The 20810-nt window shown below is 39.0% G+C and overlaps 1 protein-coding gene and 1 long non-coding RNA gene across 4 annotated transcripts in view; one reads left to right on the plus strand and one right to left on the minus strand.

The window, feature by feature from the left end:
- The window catches only part of POMP (proteasome maturation protein), a 47937-nt gene that overhangs the window by 12892 nt on the left and 14235 nt on the right, over positions 1 to 20810 (minus strand). The window lies entirely within an intron of this gene.
- On the plus strand, positions 22 to 20784 carry LOC307065018. 2 transcript variants are annotated; one of them, XR_013811317.1, is made up of 5 exons: positions 22 to 120; positions 16246 to 16396; positions 17116 to 17322; positions 18408 to 18521; positions 20554 to 20784. It is a non-coding gene; the product is annotated as an uncharacterized lncRNA (long non-coding RNA). The 2 variants fall into 2 exon arrangements; XR_013811318.1 differs by having other exon boundaries at positions 18437 to 18521.

Consider the following 20810-nt stretch of genomic DNA (forward strand, 5'->3'; position numbering starts at 1 on the left):
GAAGTGCGTCCGTCCGGGTGAGGAAGGAAGAAGGGTGCGGGGCACCTGGAGGGAGCCGCGCGGGGCCGGAGCTCCCACGCCTGAAGTCCCGAGGGATCGGGGACCGAGGGCGCAGTAAGGGTGTGGACTGGAGGAGGGCGGGGGAGAGGGGACGCGGGTGTCCACTCTGTTCGTGATCAGCCCCGACCGCTTGTGCGGCGTTGGGAGATGGGCAGTGTACTTTGCTGGATGCATCGCCCTGTTCATCCAAAATCTCTTTGAGGTCGAGATTACGTTTTTCATAAGGGCAAACGAGGCCCAGGTGGAATGAGTGATTCGCGTGCAGTCATCCAGCTAGTGAGGCAAACGTGGAAGCCAAAGCTTTTGCCGGTTTGCTTTTATTTTTTTAAATTACTTATCGAAGGCCAGCTATGTTCAGGACCCTGGGCTGAGACTAAGAATACAGAAATGAACAGGCTCGTGTCGTTCCTGGGCTCCAGCAGTAGAGGAACTCTTGGGGTGGGCAGGGTGACAACTAAGTAAGTATGATCATCAGTGACCTTTGAGGGCTTTTACTATGTAGTAACACAATTCCAAGTGCTGTACGTGAACTGTCTCCTTTAACCCTTTGAATAATCTTATGAAGTGAGTTCTACACTTACCTCAGTTTTACAGGCGCTGAAAGCAAGATATAAAAGAGTTTAAATAGATATGCCCAAGGACACATTATCTATTATAGTTACAGTCATACGCTGTACTCTGTTGCCTTCCAAATGTGATGTGGTAAAACGGACTCACGCGTTGTCACCATGTAGTGGAGCTAATTTAAGGAATCCTTGGGCTGACAGTCAAGGTATAAGAGTGAATTAGGAGAGAATATGAAAGACATTGCTGGTAGGTTTGCTTGTGCAAAAGCTCAAGTGGGAAAGAAGGCCTGTGTGGCTAAATTTCAGTGAGTAAGGTAGAGAGGAGTGTGAGATGAGGCTTAGGAGATGGAGGCAGATTTATCGTGGAGGCCTTTGTGTGCCAGATTAAGGATGAGGCTTTATCTTTAAAAAGACATGGAAGGATGTTAAGGAGGGAGGTCATAAGGTTGTATGTGTTATGCAGTGCATGACAGTGGTTGCTGTCATGGATTCCACAACCTTGAACTTCTGCGATAATCCACATTTTGAGTATTGTGCACTGCTGTCCTCATGTGTTTCCTTCTCGCTCTTCAGAATATCCATGTTTACCTTGAGATTTGAGATGGAGTGTTTCATTTGCATCCTTTTCCTTTCACTCAGTTCTATCTAAGGAGAAATTTTAAAACTGCATCTCTATTTATTTTTTTAATTTAATTTTTATTTTATTTTGAGGTATAGTTGATTTACAGTGTTGTGTTAGTATCAGGTGTACAGCAAAGTGGTTCAGTTATACAGACACATATATCCATTCTAAAACTGCATCTTTTTTTTTTAAGTTTACTTTTTTTTTTTAAGTTCACTTTTTTTTTTTGATTTATGGCTGTGTTGGGTCTTCGTTTCTGTGCGAGGGCTTTCTCTAGTTGTGGCAAGTGGGGGCCACTCTTCATCGCGGTGCGCGGGCCTCTCACTATCGCGGCCTCTCTTGTTGCGGAGCACAGGCTCCAGACGCGCAGGCTCAGTAGTTGTGGCTCAGGGGCCCGGTTGCTCCGCGGCATGTGGGATCTTCCCAGGCAGGGCTCGAACCCATGTCCCCTGCATTGGCAGGCAGATTCTCAACCACTGTGCCACCAGGGAAGCCCAAAAACTGCATCTTTTTTAAAAAGTTTTTTTTTTAATGTTTGTTGATTGCTCACAGTTCAGTCATTAAATATTTGTTGTGCATTGGCTTGATACTAGATTCTGGAGCTAAAGAGAAGAAAAAGCCATTTCCCTGTACTTGAGATGCTTTTGTTTTCCTGGGGCAATAGACGCATAAACAGGTATTTAAAATGCACTGTGGTCAATGCTTAATAGAGAAAGGAGCTGGATCAGGTTGGGAACAGGGAAGGACGGCACTTGAGGAAGAGGAAACGTGGAAAGGTGAGGATTTGCAGAAGGGCACGTTTGAAGACTGTTTCCATGGGGCTGGAGTTCTGGGTTAGTAGGTGGACCAAGATGATATGAGACTGGAGGGATTGGTCGGAGCTGACGGGAAGGGCCCTTGGATGGTGTGCTGAGGTTTGGGGCTTTTTCTTACAGGGAACAGGGGATGATGGAGGCCTTGTCATAAACACTTGACATTAAAAAAAAAAATTATTGTGGTGGCAGCATGAGGGATATATGCAGTCAGGAGAAACCAGACACCAGAATACCACCTAGAGCATTGCAGTAGTTCAAGGCAGAGACGGTAAAGGTATAAATGAAGGTGGCACAGCATCTTGGAAAGACTTTGAGAAGCAGCGAAAAGGAGGGATGACCCTGAGAAACATAGACTGCAAGGGGCAGCCAGAGGGAGGGCGGCCTGCCACGGAGACAAAACAGAAATGGTCAGAGAGGCAGAAGGAAAAGCAAACTGCTGTCTTAGAATCCAAAGGGGAAGAAAGTGCTGAGGCGTTGAAAGCAGTTCAAAAGAGAGGTTAGAAAGTGGTTTTAAAATAGCTTAAAAAAATCATGAAGTCTTAAAAATGGGCCTTTGTGACCAATGTGAAGGCAAGCAAGGAGGAAAATCACCTCATTTTGAGCAGCTCACACATTGTTATAGCATCAATTAATACAAGACAGTGTTGAGTATGCTAAAGTAATTTGAAGAATTAGATTTGATTCTAGAATGGTTTGATATCATTGCTTAAGCTTTGTGTATGTTATATAGTTTGGAGGATACAATAATAATAGTTAACATCTGTTAGGTGTCAGGCCCTGTTCTTAGTTCTTTACGTATGTCATTTCAGTTAATCCTCAATTACTCTATGATGTAGGTCCTACTATACCCACATTTTAAATAATAAGCCTTGTTATGTGCCTTGTATGAGAACAAGTACCCCATTTTACTTTACTTTTTGTTGTCTTTCTTGACTTACTCTTAGGCCTCTCTGGCAGAAATACTTGTTGAAAGTGTGTTGTTGAATGTAGAAAAAAACTCCCATCTAGACTGCAGGCCGGTGATGAAACATGGTTGAGAAGCATGTGAATGAGCACAGCCAAACAAGAGCTGAGCTGGTTATTAGGAGACTTAAGAGCGTGCCGAGTTGAAAGATCCCCATGACTTTGGTTGAATCCTCTTCCCTCCAAAAGAAGAGAAAGGGTGGAGTCGAGCAGATGATGCACTTCGAGAAGAGGTAGTTGAGTGAGGAAGTTAAGAATCAGCAGTAACTGTCGGCAGCGAGAGGTCGCGTCGACATTTTCTTGCCCCGTGAGTCAGCGAAAGTGGGAGAAAGAGTAGATACCACCGGACAAGCGTTTGAGGAAAGTGGCATCATTTTTGAGAAACCTAAGTTTTAGCCAGGGCTGAGATGTGCAAAGATCTTGTAGCAAAGTAAAAAATACCGGCGGGCTTCCCTGGTGGCGCAGTGGTTGAGAGTCCGCCTGCCGGTGCAGGGTACACGGGTTCGTGCCCCGGTCCGGGAGGATTCCACATGCCGCGGAGCGGCTGGGCCCGTGAGCCATGGCCGCTGAGCCTGCGCGTCCGGAGCCTGTGCTCCGCAACGGGAGAGGCCGCAACAGTGAGAGGCCCGCGTACGGCAAAAAAAAAAAAAAAAATACCGGGAAGTTTGGTTGCATGTTCCAAGGGACACAGTGGCAGGGGTTTGTGAAGGGAAGACGAGTGATTTCAGGGGGTTCGGGGCCTGAGCAGGTGACAGTAGCAGCGGAGTACGTGGGGCAGAGAAGTTAATTCTCTCCTTTTTGCCCCCGTGCAACCTCTACGCCCTTTACCATAACCTCTAGCACTCAGTTGTGTTGATCTGTGGCCACATCTATCTGTTTCTCTCCCACAAGCTCCTACAGCCAGGGGCGATGTCTTACACATTATTGTATCTGCACCTTGCACATAGAAAGCACCCAGTAAATGTTTATTAAATGAAAAGTGGGGGGAAAATGGATGAATGGATACTTGTGCCTAATAGGTAAGACTGACTAATATGGTTGGGAAATAGGCTGGAGGTAGATATGGGCGATCCAAGATAACTTATTTGGAGAAGTTTCCAGAAGCACCCTCCTGGGCCTGGAGCCCAACCTGAAAGCTCAGGACTGTACGCCAAGGCCCTAAATCCTTGTCTGGTTACAGTTATGCCCTTTCCCCTGGGGCTAGACTCAACAAAAACTGGCATCCCACCACAAAGTCTACAATTCTGACATCCTCGAACATCAGGAGTGTGTGTGTGTGTGTGTGATGTGCCCAGCCTTCCTCTCCCCCGCCAGCTACCAATTCTGGCCCACTTGGCCTCTCTCCCTCCCAGCCTCTGTGGCACTTCTTCTCAGCCAGATGGATTCTGTAGAGCTTTGAAATCAGAATGGGGGGATTTGGAGAGGGGCTGGCGGCAAGGGTAGGTAGTGATGGTTTTCCCTCGGCGTTCAGGGTGGAAGAATGAGAGATACGGGAGGGAAAGTAATTCAGTTGGTGTGGGAAGCTTGTAAGACATACTCTCTTCAAAGTACCTAAAACTTAGAATGTTGTATTAAGTGTAAATTTCAGGAATTGCTCCCCTACAAAGTTTGGCAAGGGCGTACACATCTCAACTAGGAAGAAAGTTACTGTGTTTCAGAGGACCTGAAAAGAATCTACAGATTATAAAGAGTACATCCAGATCCTCTTTAAACTATCTAAATTCTTACAGTGTTGGGAAAGGTTCAATGTGCTTAATTTAAGATAAATCCTATTTACACATTTTTCTTTGCGAGTCCCTTTATAAGTGTTAAGAGATGGAGGAATCCATTACATCAAGTTTATTTGACAGACGCTTCTCTTTAACCCTAAGAGATGTTTCATATTCCTTCTGAAGTACTTTGCTGACTCTGATTTCAGTTGGAGCTGCTTTTAAAAGAGTGTCCTCTGATTATGAAAAGCTGGGTTTTGATAGTACTTACTAAAGTTGACTCTTTTGAATCCAGGAGTTTTGTTTTACTGTTTTACATCTGCATTGCATCAGACACAGCTGAGGTTAGCGTTCCATTTTTCCATGCTTTCATAGCCCTGTTTCAGGTTTGTGTTTTTAGGAAGCAGTTTATATTTTCAGCATAGTCTTTATTCATTTGCCTGTGAAGCATGCATCTTGTAGATTATATGCAATGAATTTTAAATTCTAGACCTGTTTCTTTTACCCTTCATTTGCCAGCCCACATGTAGGAGCATAGAATCATTTTAATATTAACTAAAAAATTTAATTCAGAAGGCGTATCTGCCAAAAACATTGTACAGTGCCTTACAAAGCCTAATATATTATACCCATATGCTTGATGTTTTCTATTTGGATGCTGTTTTCGAATACTAGTGTCAGTGTTCCCTCCACTGGCATGAATAATTGAGAAGGGGAGTTTTTGTATTTTTGAAAATTCAAAAATTTATTCCTTGAAGACAAAGACTTGAGAGAAAATTTGCCTATATTCAAAGCACACTAGAAGGTTATCTCAAAAGCAATTTACATTAATCTTATTTGGAATCAGAAAGCTGAAAAAGACAGCCTAAGTCACTCTGATTGTATGACTGGTTTATTTCACTGTTTTTCTTTCTAGAAGCAATGCATGCTCACTGCAGAAAATTAGAAAACAACAAAAGGCAAAAAGAAGGGAATGGAGAGCAGAGATAACCACTGTGAATGCACCAGATCTGAGACATTCTTTTATATGACAGAATATATCTATTTATCATTCTGAAGAAAATAGAGTGACTCCATTTTCTAAGTGAGCTGGGAAGTTTTCTCTTGGCTTTTTTCATGACCATGTTATTACTTAATAAAATATGTCATTCTGAAGCCTTAGAAAACACCCTTCCTTTACTTCTTCAAGAGTGGTGAATTACACGTAGGCTATTTACTCAACATTTTTCATTCTGTCAGCATGGTTGGATGCCAAATGGCTGTTCTAATTTTTGAAGGTATGTTTTTTTGGTACTTGGCCAGGGAAATCATAACTCTTAAAATGCTCCATAACCCTAACCATACAATTGGATTTATGGATAGATATTATGTTCCATGTTTTGTTGTTTTCTCACTGTTTTAGTGTCTGGGATTGATGCCAAAGGCTATTCAGCCTCACTCCATTTATTAAATTAGAGTGTACAACTAAGTTTACACAATGGAGTTTAGATGGGAAAAAAAGACCTTGTTTATCATTCTACTTAGGTATCTTTACATCAGCGAGAAAGGAAAGTATTATTTCTAAAATATCTCAGTGAAATCTCCTGAGAAATAGGGTATCATAGTTAACGGAAGTAATTACCCGACGCCTGAGCCACAAGAACTCCTTGCCTTATTCCAAAACATCTTCTCTACTGCTGCCAAAGATGTTTTGTCCCCTAAAACTCAAATCTGTGACTTCCCTCCTTAAACCCCTTCCCTTGCTCCTGGTTCCTGCCCTTCAGGATTAATTCCAGACTCTGTCCAATGGCAAACAGGCCTTCAGTGATCTGACTCTCAACCTTATGCTTAAATCCTTTACACTAGTCAGATTAAATGACTTGGAATTCTCTGAAAATGTCACTGCTTTCATGCCCCTGCACTTCTATGCCTGTTTCCCCCTCTTCGTGGAATGCTCCATTGCACCGTCTCAGCTCAGCATCACTTCCTCTGTGACGTCTTGCCTGACTTGCTCTGCGCTCCCCTTCCTGGGAGAGGGGACCCTCTGTGCCCCTCACACATACACACTTGTTTCACTGCATCTGTAACACGTTGTTGCACTTGTTGCACATGTGCCTCTCCTTGTCTTTTTCAAAGCTTTTTAGTCTGCAAACCCCATTCACCATCTTTTGGGAGCTGATAGATCCTTTTGAAGTTTTCACCTTTCTTTAGGAACATTGTAACAGCCTTTCAGCTTGCCTGCCCCCCTCCACTCTCCATGCTATCTCCAGAGTACTGTAAGCTCAGTAAATGATGGCTGGTGTTTCAAAGGTCTGATGGGGACTGGGTGGATTTAGCCTCAGGGCACGATTAACATGGGTGTAATTTATTTCCTATATCAAGATTGCCTTGACCCTAGCGCCAGGGTCTGTGAGAAACTAGGCGAGGTATCAGGTGCAGACAGCCGGAACTTGCATGGGTTGGACGTTCAGGGGTGTGTTACTGGGGCTTCCTTGGGGTCCTGGCTCAGAGTGGTAATGAAGTCAAAAGACACTGTCCAGTGACCACAAGTAGTAGCAGAATTCTTTGTTTGGAGCTGAGAGAGACGTACAGTATGGGAAATACATAGAGCAACAGGAATCAGTCTTTTCAAAATATATTCCCTGAGAATCTGAAATTTCAAAATACTGTAGTTTGTGTGTGATTACTTGGAATACAAAGTAATTCCTTTGCCACTGTATTTATTAAAGGATTGTTTTGAGACATTTTCTAAAAGAAAACTGATTCAGAATGTATAAATTCGTATTTCTGCCAACAGTTAAAATTGATCTGATGGGTTAGAAGTGATGGCTCATTCATTGTCAGTTTAGTTTGTGTCTTCCTGATTGCTAGTAAGATTAGGCAACTTTTCATGTTTATTTATCATTTAGATTTGCTTTTCTGGAAATGCTTGTTCACACAGTCTTTGCTCATTTTTCTACCGAGTTTTTCTTCTTCCTATAAATTTGTAGGTGCTTGTTATATACTATAGATATTAACCTTTGTCTTACGCATTACAAATATTTCCCACAATCTGTTGTAATATTTTTCTTTTGTTTATGGTATCTTTGACCTAAACATTTTGAATAAGTGTCTCTTTTCCTTTACAACTCTCTGCTTTACTGTTTCAGTTGAAAATGTTTCCCTGACTCCTAGTGTATAAAGTTATTCTCAAATTTTATTCTAAAATAGTTTTTCACATTTTGCTTTTAATTCATATGGAATTTAGTTTTGAATATGGATTAAGGTAGGAGTCTGATTTTATTTTCCTTTAGAGGCTATGTTAAAATCTTGCTTGTACTAAGATACATTTTGAGACTCTCCATTCTAATGATCTAATTATTTTTCCAAATAACCAAATTAGGTAACATTCATTGGGCATATCTGTGCCAAATACTGTCCTAAGCACTTTACATATTTCAGCTCATTTAATCCTGGCAGTAACATTGTAGGTCAATTTTATTATTCCATATGAACTTTAAAATGCTTTTATCAAATAAAAAGAAACCATCGGAATTATGATTAGAATTACATTAGATTTATACAGTAATTTTGGGGAAATTAACATGTTTTGTATCCTTCAATAATATTTTGTAAATTTTATCATATGTCTTAAACCTGTCTTGTCAAATTTAGCCTTAAGTATTCTGTACTTTTATCACTATTAGAAATGGAATATATGTTTTTTTCATTTTCACTTCTCTCTGGCTATTCCTATAAGCATTCTTACTGATGCAGTAAGGATAGTGTGTCTATTATTCAGCTTAGGGTAAATTATGCTGCAGTGGCAAACTGAATTCTTGGTAGCATAGAACAACAGATAATTTTCTGCTCACGCTACGTGTCCACCACAAGCTGGCAGCATCTCCTTCACATCATCTTCACCCTGGGACCCAGGCTAATGGAGTAACTGCTGTCAGGCACATTGCAGCCTTGGGGTAGAGAGAAAGGAATCAAGGTACAGCGTCTTCTGGCTCATAAAGCTTCTACAAAGAAGTGCCCCATGTCACACCCCTCCCCCCCCTTACATTTTTTAAGCCAAAGCAAAGCACAAGCCCGTATCTGACACTGAAGTGTCAAGGATGCATAATCCTCCCACAGGGAAGGGCCCTTCAAGTCACAATACCAAGCCTGACGTCAGTGGGATGGAGATGAGTAATACTCCAACGTGAAGGGCAGCAAATGTTCTGATCAGTAATACAATGTATCACAGTGTTTGGTTTTTACATTGGCAAGATTGAGAAATCCTAGAAAGTGATACTTAGGTGATAGATATCACTGTTCAACAATATCCAGTCCCTGTCTCCTTCCCAGTTGGTAAGATTATACTTCCTTGTCTCTTAAAATTATACACAGCCATCTGACTGATCCTGGCCAGTGAAAATATGAGTGGAACTGATGTGTTTCACTTTGCCTGGAAGCACTGAGGAGCTGGAGACTGATTCCCCACATTATCTTCCCTGCCATGTTGGTTGTGGAAGTATGTGTTGTTGCGGAAGTACCAAAAGACCAATGCAGCTAGAATGCTGGGCCATCGTATAGAAGACAGATGCCTTGCATGCCACCCAGGTGAAGAGCTTATGATTTTAAGTTCTGAGATTTAAGGGATTTTATTTGTTTTTTGGTTTGTTTGTTTGTTTTACTTCAACATAGCCTATCCTATCCTGACTAATACAACATACCTATTTTACATATTTTAACAAAAAAACGTGTGTGTGTGTGTGTGTGTATTCATTGATCCATATTGTTATGTAAGACAGAGTTCTTTAAGGATCGGTCCAGGCATAAACCATATTCATAGGGCATCCTATACAGTTTCCAGTTTGGATTTCTCTACCATGGATCAAGAACTTTAAAATACTTGTAGGAAAATAGAAATACAGAATCTTACAACTTCCCCTTAATCTTTTATAATTGTCACACCCAAACCAACAGCATTTTTTGTAACTTTGTTTAATCTTTCTAAAGCAGACAACTTAGTTTTCATAAAAACAATTCATTCTTTTCACATTATTGTTTATTGGATTCAGTAATATTTCTTTAAATTACTTATTTATAATAATAGTACAACTGTCGTAAAAATGTTTAGGAGCAAGCACAACTGGATATTAGTAAGTGTGCAGTCAACTGGTGAAAGTGGGATAAATGGTTATTTCACAAGGTGAGAACATTTATCTTGCTGTAGCTAATAATCTGTAGGTTTTACAGATGAAATTGAGAGCCTCATAAGTCCCAAGGGTCATTTAAAGAGAAGTGAATTAAGAGAGCTTCTGTACTCTTTGTACTATATTTATATGCGTGCAGGTACTAATTTGTATATGTATGTGTCTCTCTCTGTTTTATTTATCTTGTGTCCAGCCACATTACTCAATTATCTTATTAATTCTAGTATGCTTTTTTCTTTGTTTGTTTGGCCGTGCCCCGTGGCATGTGAGATCTTAGTTCCCCAATCAGAAATCGAACCCACGACCCCTGCATTGGAGGTGGGGAGGAGTCTTAACCACTGGACCACCAGGGAAGTCCCTTTATTTTTTTCTTTTTTAAAAATTTTTTGTAGTATGCTCTTTTAAAAATTTTTTTTTAATTTATTTTTTTATACAGCAGGTTCTTATTAGTTAACTATTTTATACATATTAGTGTATACATGTCAATCCCAGTTTCCCAATTCATCCCACCCCACCAACCCTACCCGCCGCTTTCCCCCCTCGGTGTCCATACGTTTGTTCTCTATATCTGTGTCTTTATTTCTACCTTGCAAACTGGTTCATCTGTACAATTTTTCTAGATTCCCCATATATGTGTTAATATATGATATTTGTTTTTCTCTTTCTGACTTACTTCACTCTGTATGGCAGTCTCTAGGTCCATCCACGTCTCTGCAAATGACCTAATTTCGTTCCTTTTTATGGCTGAGTAATATTCCATTGTATATATGTACCACATCTTCTTTATCCATTCATCTGTCGATGGGCATTTAGGTTGTTTCCATGGCCTGGCTACTGTAAATAGTGCTGCAATGAACATTGGGGTGCATGTGTCTTTTTGAATTATGGTTTTCTCTGGGTATATGCCCAGTAGTGGAATTGCTGGGTCATATGGTAATTCTATTTTTAGTTTCCTAAGGAACCTCCATACTGTTCACCATAGTGGCTGTATCAATTTACATTCCCACCAACAGTGCAAGAAGGCTCCCTTTTCTCCACACCCTCTCCAGCATTTGTTGTTTGTAGATTTTCTGATGATACCCATTCTAATGTAGTATGCTCTTTTTAAAAGCATTATCTTGCAGTCTCTAAATAGGTTATCAGCAAAAGATAATTTAATCTCTTTTTCAAGTTTATGTTATTTCCTTTTCTTACTGCCCTTGTTACAACCTCCAAAACGATGTTGAGTAAATAATGGTGATAGCAGGTATTAAGATTCAGGTCCGTCTAACTGAATTTTGGTCAAAAGAATGTGGGTGGAAAAGATTTACCACACTTCCAGTCCTACCTCAGCCTGCCATGTGGTTCTCCACTCTGTCTTCCCTTCTCTGCCATTCAGATGCAAAGGACTTCGTGGAGAACCCTGAGGTCCTCTAAGATGGCAGAACTACTGATGGAAATATCCTGGGTCTCTGAATAACTGTCTGTAGGAGAGCTGCATTGCTGACCCACATTGGATTATGATGTGATGAGAAATAATTTATTATGTGAAACCACTGAGGTCTGGGGCTATTTGTAAGATAAGCAAGCCTATGCTAGTAGTACATCTTCTAATAAGATTTTAGGTAGAGTTTATATTTGAAATGACTGCTCACCTTTTTCAGATGGCTTTTAATCATCTATTTATATAAACATTTTCTCCATTAATTTGTTGGTACAATGAATTATGTTGACAGATTTCTTAATATTGAACCTTTCTACTTCCTTCTTTAGAAGTAACTTGTCTATCTTTGGCACTTTGCTCTTTCATTTAAAGTTGAGTTAGTTAAAGAGGTTATTTGGATTTTTATTGAATCTTTAGAGTTTGGGGAAGATTGACAACTTTAATGGAAAAGATGGAACTTCTCCATTCATACAGTATATTCTTCATTAGGTGTTTTTACATATATTTCCATAAGTTTTTATAGCATTCAACATGAAGTTTCCTAAATATTTGTGCTAGGTTTATTCCTAGATATCTTATTTGTTGTGCTATTGTAAATGGTATCCTTTTAAAGTTAAAATTTACAGCTATTTTGCTGGTATATAGAAATGCAAAGAAATGCAATTAACTTTTGCCTTTGACCCTATATCTAGCAACCTTGATAAATTTTCTTATTTCTTATAAGAAATAAGATTCTTTGAGTTTTCTACATAGGCAATCATTTAACTTGTAAATATTGATAATTTGGTTTCTTCCTCTCCAATCCTTATACCCCTTTGTTATTTTTCTTGATACTCTGCAATGACTAGAACTCCAGCACAGAGTTGTCAGGAATGGTAATAGCTTATCTCCTTGTCTTAGTCCTTATTTTTAAAGGAAATGCTTTTAACGTTTTTACTGTGGAGTATTATATTTGCTGGAGATGTTTTTGCAGATATCCTTTGTTAGGTAGGCTAAGGATGTTCTATTCCTTTTTGGCTATGAGTTTTCCATTTGTTTCTATTATAAATGCCTTGTAAAATTTTTTTGAATGCTTTTTTAATCTCTTTTGAAATGACCTTGTTGTTCTCCTCTTTTAATCTGTTAGTATGGTAAATTACATTAATAAATTCTCTAATGGTGCAACAATTTTCCATCCTCGGAATAAACCCAACTGATCATTATTTTCTTACATATATAGTTGCTAATGCTTTGTTTAAGATTTTTGCATCCATGATCAAGAATGAAGTTGGACTGTAACTTTTTTCTTGTCTGGTTTTTGTATAAAGTTATACTAGACTCATAAAATTGGTTAGGAGATGTTCCTCCTTTTATATTCTCTGAAGGAGTTTAAGATTGGAATTATCCATTCCTCGAATCTTGGTAAGTCTGCCTATAAAACTGCCTGGCCCTGGTGTGGGAAAAATTTCCTCTGTGTGAAAAATTTTAACTATTGATAAAATTTTATGAATGATTATAAGCTAGGTGGTAATCAAATTACTTAACCAATTAGGATGGTTGCACTAATCAATCAGAAATGACCCTGGCCCTGAGCAAACTGTATGATCATACAGTTGCATATAAGCTAAGTATCAGCCCTTATATTTTAAATTTCAGATTTACAATTTCTTCTTAAGTCAGTTTTGTAAGTTTATGTTGCCAGGAATTTCTCCATTTTATTTAAGTTTTAAGATTTATTGCTAAATTGCTTGTAATGTTTTATCTGTGTAATTTCTGTTATATTTTTGACTTCCTTTTCCATTCTTAAAATTTTACCTGCTTTTTCTCTTTCTTCATTAATTTGCTAAAGGTTTGTCAGTTTTATTAAAATTTTTTCAATGAGCCAACATTTTGCTTTGTTGATCCTTTCTATTGAATGTGTTTTCTGTTTTGTTAATTTTTGCTCTTATTTTTAATTATTTCCTTTATTCAATTCTATTTAGATTTGGGGGGTTCTTTTTGTAATTTCAACTTTTTTATTAATGTAAGTATTATAAAGCTATTCACCTCCTCCATCTACCACTTGAGCTGTATCTCACAAGCTTTCCTATATAATCATTATTGTTGGTTCTAAGTATTTTCTAATTTCCCTTTGCTTTCTCTTTTGTCCCATGAACAATTTAGATTTGAGCTTTTAAATTTCCAAGTCTTTTTGTTTTTGTTATTAATTGTGTAATGGTCAGAGACTGTGGTCTATGAGATAGTGATTCTTTGACATTTGTTGAGATTTTCTCTGTGGGCTAGTATATTGTCAGTTTTTATAATTGTTCCTGTGAACAGAAGTGTATTCTCTAGTTACTGGGTACAGGCATCTGCATATGTTCATTAGACCTGGTTTGTTTATAGTGATGGTCAAATCATTCATATTCTTACTGATATTTTTATCTTGTCAACTTGTGACAAAGACTTGTTAAATTCTACCTCAGTAATGGTGTATTTGTCCGTTTCTTTTTCTTGTTTTGTCATTTTTTGTTAGATATTTTTTGAAGCTATGCTATTAGAAGTATGCAAGTGTAGAATTGTTTCCATCTCCCTAATGAATTGGACCTTCCTCAATAGGTAATGAACCTCTATCTCTAGTATCGCTTTTTACCTTAAGGTATTTTTTACTTATCTGATAATATATTCACACAAGTTTCCTTTTGGTCAGTATTTATTAAATGTCTTTCTATCTTTTTACTTTCAACTCGTTTATGAACTTATTTGTTTTATGTCTCTCTCATAAACAACATGTAGCAAGATTTTGCTTTTTATCCAATCTGATAAAAAATTTTGTCCACTTACCCTTATTCTTATTTTAATATATTTGGATTCCATTTCTACCATATTTTATGAATTCTGTTCTACTTTTTCTATATTCTTTTTTTATCTCCTTGAATTTTTTTTTGATTAAGTTTCATGTTTTATTTTTCTCTTATCTGTTTTCTCTTAATCTGTTTTTTCCCTTTATTTGTTTAGCACTTATACCTTTGTTTTTTTTATATTTTATGGGATGTCCTAGACTTTTTAATATACATATGTGTATGTGTAATTTAGTAAAGTGTATAACTAATCAAATGTGTAATTTAATGTCTTAAGTTAGTCAGTGTTTTACCCTCTTGAGCAAAGTACAGACGTTTGAATGCCTTATTTCTATTATCTCCTTCCTACTTATATGCCATTTTTTACTAGCATTTTGATTCTATATTATTTCTTAACCCCATAATTAAGACATTATTATTGTTATTTAACACAGCCAGTGATTGTTTAGATTTACCCATGTATTCATCATTTTCTTTGCTATTTTGGATCTCTGACCTTCTTTCTGGGATGAGTTTTCTTCATCCTGACGTACATCCTATAGAAATTTCTCTGGTGAGTGATAGTAAACTCTCATTTTGTAAATAAATGTTTTTATTTTGCCCTCATTCTTTTTTTTAATAAATTTATTTATTTATTTATGCCTGCATTGGGTCTTTTTTTTTTTTTTAGTTTATTTTTGGCTGCATTGGGTCTTGGTTGCTGTACGCGGGCTTTCTCTAGTGTTGAGCGGGGGCTGCTCTTCGTTGCAGTGCGTGGGCTTCTCATTGCAGTGTCTTCTCTTGTTGCGGAGCACAGGCTCTAGGTGCGCGGGCTTCAGTAGTTGTGGCTCACGGGCTCTGGAGTTCAGGCTCAGTAGCTGTGGCGCGCGGGCTTAGTTGCTCCGCGGCATGTGGGATCTTCCCGGACCAGGGCTCGAACCCGTGTCCCCTGCACTGGCAGGCAGATTCTTAACCACTGCACCACCAGGGAAGCCCTGCTCTCATTCTTGAAAGGTAGTTTTGCTGGGTATAGAAATTTAGGTTGTCAGTTATTTTCACTCTGCATTGAAGATATTATTCCACTACTTTCTGGAATCCATGTTGCTTTTGATAAGTATGCCCAAAGTCTGTTATTCCTCTGTGAATAGTCTGTATTTCTCTCTCTAACTGCTTTTAAGATTTTCCCTTTGTCTGCATTTGACCACAATGTGTCTTGGTGTGAATGCCTTTTTATATATCCTGCCTGAAATTTGTTAGGCATATTTCTATGCTAAAACAGGGGAGACACTCAAAAAAAGTCACATTTACCCTTGCCTATCCTTCCCCCCACTGCCACCACCTCCTTTGAACACAGTTATGAGATCTGGAGCTGTGAGAATCATCTTCAAATCATGAGGTTACAAACACAAGAATGGAGAAATTGAAGAGAAAGAATCCATGTCCTTGATAACCTCACTGAGCACTGAATTGCCTACCTCTAGGCTTCATGCTATAGTAGGAAAATAATTGCCTTTTTACTTAATGTGTACTCTTTAGTCAGGTATTCTGTTACATTCAAAATTAATCTTAAAACATGATCCTTTATTTCTCCTGTGAAGTGCAACAAACATTGTAACAGAGTAAGTGCTCAGTAACATTTTTCAAAAGACTACTGATCATTTTGTATCATGTACGTGGAGAAATCTGTGTTTTGTCTTGGAAAATTTCTGAAAATATTGATAAATTTGATTATATTTAAGAATTTTTCATGAAAAACCTATAGGTGACCTACAGATCAACTTTTTAAAAAAGACAAACTAATATCAAATACCTGCTAAAGTACCAGTCAGTGTTTCTTCTACTACACCATAGTTTGTCAGACTTAGCTGGAGTTTTAGGAACCAGAAATGCAGTCTAAGACATGTGAAATACATGACTCCTGTGTCATTAGGTTTGGTCTGTACTCATTGAGACAAATCATTCATTCTTAGGGAGGAGGAGGCAAAACAGATGAAAATCCAGATTAATCAGAAGATCTGGCTTGAGGGAGTTGCAGGTATAAGTGGGGATGAGGAGGAAGGAGAGAGTGAGATAGAGAATGAGAGATAGACCATTTACCCCTTTACTCTTCTTCTCTCTCCCAATCAGCTCAGCTGTCTTTTAGAAAGTAGACATGTCTTTTGAGAAGGAGCAACCTGCAAGTGAGCTGGAAGCAGAGATGCCATTGATTGACCTGTGGAAAGTTCTCCTGTTCATCCACTGCTAACTGCATTCTGGGAATACCGACTGCATTATTCAGGTGTGGTTTCCTGAGACAGAACGTGATTGTGTACTGCAGTAGGACACCTAGTGCCCGCGCTCCAGGGAAGCTCTGAAAGCATTTATTAACCTCCTTTCCCCATCACGCAGACATACTCTCCCAGAATCTAAAGAGCTGGGCTACTTTACTACAAAAATTCAAATATACTTGAAAAGCTTGTTTCTCTACTTTGAACACTGCTGGGTTTTTACCTCATTCAGTGTAAGGAATCCCACTTGAGGTTCTACACAGAAAGAGAAGTTCCGATGGTCATGGCAGTCACCGTAGACTCAGTCATGTTTCTGTAATGAAGATATGAAGCTGCAGTCTGGCTTGGGGTTTGAGAGCTGGTCCTATAGTTGACAAGATTCCCTCCCCGATTCTCCAGGCCCACCCACCTCATGATCCCTGATCGACAGAGCCCAGGCTTCTTAATGGGTCAGAGTGTCATACACATCTTTAAACAATCAAAATGGTCATATCTTAAAATAGGAGAAACAGCAGCCCAGCCGAACACTCCCCAAGCAACCATCTCTGTCCTGAGGAGGGTTGCAGCTTGACCTGCTGGGGAAGAGAATGGCTGCCAGTGGGGTGTTTGGATTTCCTTCTATTTCCACTATGTCCTGGTCATTAAAATGGGGGATCTCCGCAGAGTTAAAGGTTATTTTACACAGGAAGCAGATTCAGTATTAGTACAACAAATGTCTTCCTTTCTCCAGCCGTGGAAGGACTCCACTCAGAGGGAGTCGCAGTAACTCAGAGCATCAGCCCTTTCCGCTTGGATACCAATAAGTCCTGCACTTCAAAACTGCTGACCTAAAAAGGATACTTGAGAAGGAGCATGTCTTTTTTTTTTTCTTTTAAAGAAGGCAACACCAGAAGCAGTCTAACTTCCTTGTTCACTTAGATGCATGCAAAAAAGAAAAGTGAGTCACTCTGAGTTTCTAACTTTAGTATATAGAAACAAAGCACTGAATCATAAAACTTGTCAGGGAAGACCTAGATATAGTTTTATCTAGGTAATGTTCATATTGACAGAGTCTGAAATTCTATTTTTGTGGTAGAGTTATGGAATTGGGGCTACAAGGGGCTACAAGTGTCTACTCACCAATAATTTGCAGATCAGGATGTGACTATAAAAAACTTTCCAATAAAGATATGGCAGGGCCATCTCATAGCACAGTCTACCTTCACTGAGTCAGCCATACTCAGGCCAAAGCTTTTCCGAATCCAGAATTGCAAAGGAACTATGAAATCAACTTTAGGAAAAGCATTGTAGACTTAGTCCAAATATTAATGTTAATCATGCTGTGGATGAAAGGAAGGGTTTTTAAAAATCACTTATTCAGTCAATTGGAAACTAAGTAGAAACCTATGTATGAAACATATTTAATAGATAGGATCCAAGCTCAAGTCTTTCTGCAAACCAAAAACAACTCTCTTGGAACCCTGATCTAACAGAATTAGTCTACCCCAAATAATTTATCCTATTTCCTCCCTTTTAAAATAACTAGTCCCCTGCCCTGTCTTCAATACTTTTAAAACTTATTATCTCTCATAGATATGAACTACCTTTCCACCTGTTCTGATGGGTTTGTAATTACAAACTGTCAATCAGCAATCACAAACAATTACTAATAACAATACCATGAAATAATTTTTAAAACAACAATAACAACCGAGCTTCCTGACTTCACCATTCTGCCATAATGCCGCCCATTAAAGTAAACTAAGCAAAACAAAGTAATCTGCTGATTCATTGCATTCCTAAACCATGATTTGGGGAGTATCTGGTGTTCGGAATATTTGCATTACTGCTCTGCCAACCATGAGAGGGTTTTTTTATTTGTTTGTTTTCTGTAAGATTTCCCAGAGTCATGGGATATTTATCACACTGCAGTTAAATTCAGTCCCAGGTAGGGTTCTGAAGAATGATTGGACTAGCAAAACCCTCTTCAGTATGAATGTTCTGTCATGTCTGCATTTGTCGGGGTCACTCTCTTTGCTGCAGGACCTTCTTCCTTCTTTCACCCCTTGCAGCATGAGGCTGTGGACTGCCCCCTGAGGAGCACTCTACTAAGAACTTCCAGATCGTTCCGTGAGACTATAGCAGAAAGGAACCAAGGTGAAAAGAGAGGTGGTATGGGATTTCCCTCAACTACTGCCTAACGTCTTTTAGGCTTCTTGTAAGCGATTTAGGGTCTTGGACACGACCCTAAATCACTTACAGGTGATTATAACAACAGTATTATAACAACAGTTACCACAGAATGCCAGGCCCTGTGCTGAGCCCCCGACCTATGTTCAAACCTTGCAAGTTCATTCCTATTAACATTTGCCATTTTGCAAATGAGCAAATTACGGCTTAGAAAACTTCATTGCCCAGATCTCGTAAGCCAGTGACAGAATCAGTTTGTCAAGCTCTAGAGCTCAAGCTCTTAGCATTTTGCTATACTTCCTGGGTAGAAAATTCAGCCACAATGCCATAAAAAAACAGAAATCACAATCTAGCCACATGCAAAATAAATATTAGTTGAAAGCTTTCATAAAAAATAGCAAGCATATTTTGAAGCTCTTTGGAGAGGACACATAGGAGATAAATGAAAAGAACTGTCGTTTCTCTCTGAGTAGTGTTTTTGCAGCATTTGGTAGGACTCACCTGATAGCTGCAGATTGGAAACAGCCTGATACTGCACCATCTAAAGTTGCTTCAGCTGATTACAATGGCCTCATAAAAGTAGGGTCCACCGATATACAAACTCATCTCTTACCGGCCACCACCAATTGAACTGAGAGTGTATTTCCATCTTATCCTATACTGACATGTCAGTCCATAAGTGACTTAACTAGTATTAGTGACTTAAAGAAAACCCAGATCTGTAGGTACTTAGGGAAAAGGGGCTTTCATGCTCTAAAAGCCCATTTCTTCCCTTCTTTATTAAAGGTAGCATCAAATCAGCACAACATGAGAGATGCATTGAACTTGGAAGTAGCTGCATTCCATGATGGATACAGAAGCCCATTCAATTAATTCCTACTCAGTGCTGCACTGATTACATATTGCCCTTACACAAAATAAAGGAAAGCCCAAAGTATTCTCTCCCCCATAATTTTAAATAAGATTGAAAGACGTGCCCCCAAAATGCCATTGACTTGATTCATGTACTGCCTTCAATCAAATCTCAGCATTCCATTCTAAACACGAAGTATATATTTTTAGCGTCAATAAGTAAATTTTCCAGCTCTGTGAATGTGAGGGCTGGGAAGTGTTTATCTTGTTGGGGTCGGGCAATGGAGACTTCTCCTAGCCTCCTTCAAGTAGCCACCAAATCCCTTAAAGTGAAAGTACTTGTTACTTGTCTTTAGCAAATAGAACAAACAACAATCCTTTGATCTTTAGGAAGCTCTTTCTTGTTAAGGTAACATTCTGTCTGACTTTTATGTTTCAGCGTTCATTGTATATTTAATTATTTTTAAAAGTTTTGTTTTAAACGATTACACTTTTTCCTAACTTAAGATAAACACGGGCATGCTTTGTTAAAGATTAAAAATAAATCTCACACGAAACTGCAAAATTGGCAAAGATAATACCACATGGGGTTGGTATGTTCCAAAACACGATTCTCAGGGGGCCCCTCTAAACACACTGAATTAGAATTCTTGTTCTGAAAAGTTTCAGGAAGCCCCTGACTCTAACCCACCCTTTCCTGAAACTGGTGAAAGTATGAAAAAAAAATTACCACTGAAGTGAAAAAAGAAGACTCTCAACACATCAGGGAGGCATGTTTTGTCTTTTTTTAGATTGTTACTGTGTTCAAAAATATCTTGATGCTAACCTTGTAGTAGCTTTCGGACAAGGAACACACAGGGATAGCAATGATAAAAACGGGTGTTTACATTGCTCAGTAAATATGTTATCAAATAACTGCTTTTAATTCGATTTGAGAATAATTACTAGATCTTATTGCACTGGAAACATCACCTTATTCCAACCTATTCGAGTTTGATTGTAACCTTTTATAAATAAGGGTTCCCTTTTGGAAATATCGAAATAGAGATAGAGACAGGTTTTCCTTGGTGCCTCATTTTTCAGGCTTATTCCGCAGAATCTTTGTTCACTTGCTCTTGCATTTTATTCTTTCCTTCTATTCCAATAGGTTTCTTCTTTCTGCGGTTGGGAGAGTTGTCTCCACTCATGGATTTGGGACTGGGATGTCTGAAATATTAATGCAGTTCTTGGAGTAGACGGTAGGTGGCGATGAAAAGCCATGCCTCTCAGCCAGCCATCCTCTGGCAGTCCCAAATCAGAAGTGTGAGAAGTCTGATGTAATGGGGCAGGGGAGAGAGAGACAGATGGGAACCAGAAAACCTGGGTGTCTACTCCTCCCTTAGACACCCACTTTTATGACTAGGA

The sequence above is a fragment of the Hyperoodon ampullatus genome (assembly GCF_949752795.1).
Source record: "Hyperoodon ampullatus genome assembly, chromosome: 16".
Taxonomy (NCBI): domain Eukaryota; kingdom Metazoa; phylum Chordata; class Mammalia; order Artiodactyla; family Ziphiidae; genus Hyperoodon; species Hyperoodon ampullatus.